Source organism: Parasteatoda tepidariorum, chromosome 5, assembly GCF_043381705.1.
Source record: "Parasteatoda tepidariorum isolate YZ-2023 chromosome 5, CAS_Ptep_4.0, whole genome shotgun sequence".
Taxonomy (NCBI): domain Eukaryota; kingdom Metazoa; phylum Arthropoda; class Arachnida; order Araneae; family Theridiidae; genus Parasteatoda; species Parasteatoda tepidariorum.
This window is the reverse complement of record NC_092208.1, coordinates 66,940,405-66,943,028: the sequence shown is the minus strand read 5'-3', so window position 1 is coordinate 66,943,028 and position 2,624 is coordinate 66,940,405.

Sequence of the window (2,624 nt, the reverse complement as noted above, 5' to 3'; positions counted from 1 at the left end):
AATAGATGCTTAATGTCGCCACACCATGCTTCTATTTTAGGTCTAGAACTGATAAAAAGTTAAAAGTCGTGTTTCGAAAAGGCACAAATCATGAGACATAGTATATTTACGACACTCGTAAGGTGTTATTGATAAATAATTGGAATATAGTTGAAATTTTTTGTTGCTGGGGTTACTCAAGTTCTTTATTTAGTTTTAATGAATTGAAAGATAAAATGTAAAGAATTGTATTAAAAGTTAAAACTTGATGAGGCATTATGTGATAGTAATACAGATGTTCCAAAAAAAAAGAAAAACATTTATTTGAATTACCAGTTACAAAGAATCTGTTTCATAAAAAAATGTTAAAATTCTTTCTCTCTCTCTCTCTTTTTTTTACATTTCAAGGTGTTCAGGTTACATTTCAAGGTTTCATTGATTAAAACTTTTTTAATTATATATTTCCTTAATTTGATTCAAGTTTTAATACTCAGCTATTAATTTAATTTTAATTTATTAGAAATTGGAAACAATTGTGATCAATTCAGAGTAATATAATAATGAAAAAAAATGTTTTGGAATCTTATAAGAAGTTAGCATGATAAATTTTTTTATTCATAAATTTGCATGATGAAAAGGGGGCAACAATACAGACACAATATAAATTTAAAACAACTAAGTCAATCATTAAACTAATAGATGTTTACAAGCACAGAAAATATTGAAAAAAATGAGATTACTTGCGTATATCTGAAAAATTAAGAAAAGTGAGATTAGGTTGCTTTATGAAAAACTTTATTAATTCATGACATTTTTACGCAACGTTTCATTTTTTACTGATTTCTTTCTCATTCGATTTCTTTTTATCAAACTACTTTTTTCGGTACGATCCAAATTTAATTTTTTTAAACATTACAAAATAAATAAATAATCACGTAATGGAAAATTTAACCAATTATGCTAGTTTTATTCACATTTGATAATTATTATAACTTCTTAATTAATTTAAATATATTTTACTATATTTTCGATCAGCATAATTACGCAGACGATAATATTTATTTTTTATTTTACTTTTTTTTGCTTACTGTTTAAAACTTTACTTCGCGTCAGCTAAAATTTTGGCATCAGGTCTTAAAAGATTTTGCACAGTAATTCATTTGGAATATTCTAAATCTACTTTCTTAAACATTTCAGTTTAGTTTAGAACTTTTCAGCGTTATTGAATCATATTTGGTGCTTTAAATAGAATATGTTTCCATAATGATAAAAAATTATACAGTTAGTAATTTTTGTTAAGGTTTCAATCTACTTTAAAATTTGTACTTTATCCAGCTGTTATAAATAAATAATGTAGCAGAACAAATTCTGCAAACAGAGTTCCAAAATGCACCATATAACTTCGCTAGAGAATCGGAATAAATGTAAGTTGTGAAAATTAGTTTATGTTTTTCTTTAATTAATAAAAGTGCTGTGTTCTATAAATTTAATAAATTTAAATTTTTTACGATTAAAACTATATTAACTAAATTCGTAATAAATGATGATTTTGTTTTATATCAATTTATATCATTTCAATTTAAGTTTTGCTCTAATCAAGGATTTGTTTAATAAAATTTTTATGATGTATTTGTGAGCATTTTGTGCTGAAGTTCTGACATATTAAAATAAAATTTTGAACAAAAACAGAAGATAACGCTCACGTTGATGATAATGACATTGATCGAAATAAATATTTTGTACTTATTTAACATATTTTAGGAAGTAAAATTTTACAAAAATATTTACATTTTTTAAGGAGGCATATGATGTGTAAAATTTAATTTATTAAGGTATATTGCTTAAAATTTAAGTGGAAAAAGATATAGACTTTTGTTGAAGTATATATTTTCTTTTTTTTAGAATATATATTTTAACTGTTATATGATTGCTTGGTGCTAACTTTGAAATTCACAGTATCTTTTTTTAAACATAAAAATATCTATTTTGGATGATTTTTTGAAAACAATTGAAAATTGTTTTGAGAAATACCAATTTATGCCTTGTAATTATCAACAATTTAATCGTTAATTCCAATCATAGCATAATTCTTCAAAAGTGATTTTAAACTATTACTTAAAAGGCACGAATTTGTTATTTCGAATTTATAATATTGAGTGGTTTCATTGAAATTGTTCTAAAAGTGTTTGCGAATTGTTCAAAAAGTGTGATTGATTCACTGAAATTCACCAAAAAGTGTTTATGAATTAAAATCACTAATTCTTATGAATGTTATTACTGTCAAATCTTAAATAGATTTTTAGTGATACAGCCTAGCTTTAGTGATACCAGCCTAGCTTAAATAAATAAAACCGAAAATGGTCTTAAAATCCCATTACTCGCTTAAAGCATCAACCACATGATTTAAACTTTCACTTTTGCTATAATATGGTCTTCAATATCTGAAATACACTAATATCTGAAATTCAAATTAAATAACATCTTAGATATGTTGATGAAATTCCTTCGATTGGATTGTAATTCCGATATTGCCACTTATATTTTATTTTAGAAACGCCATTAGATTGCCGACCCATTTCTGAGTTCACACCTCCATTTGAGTTTACTTTGTAATTTTGAGACAAGCCCAGAAGACAAGGGACTTT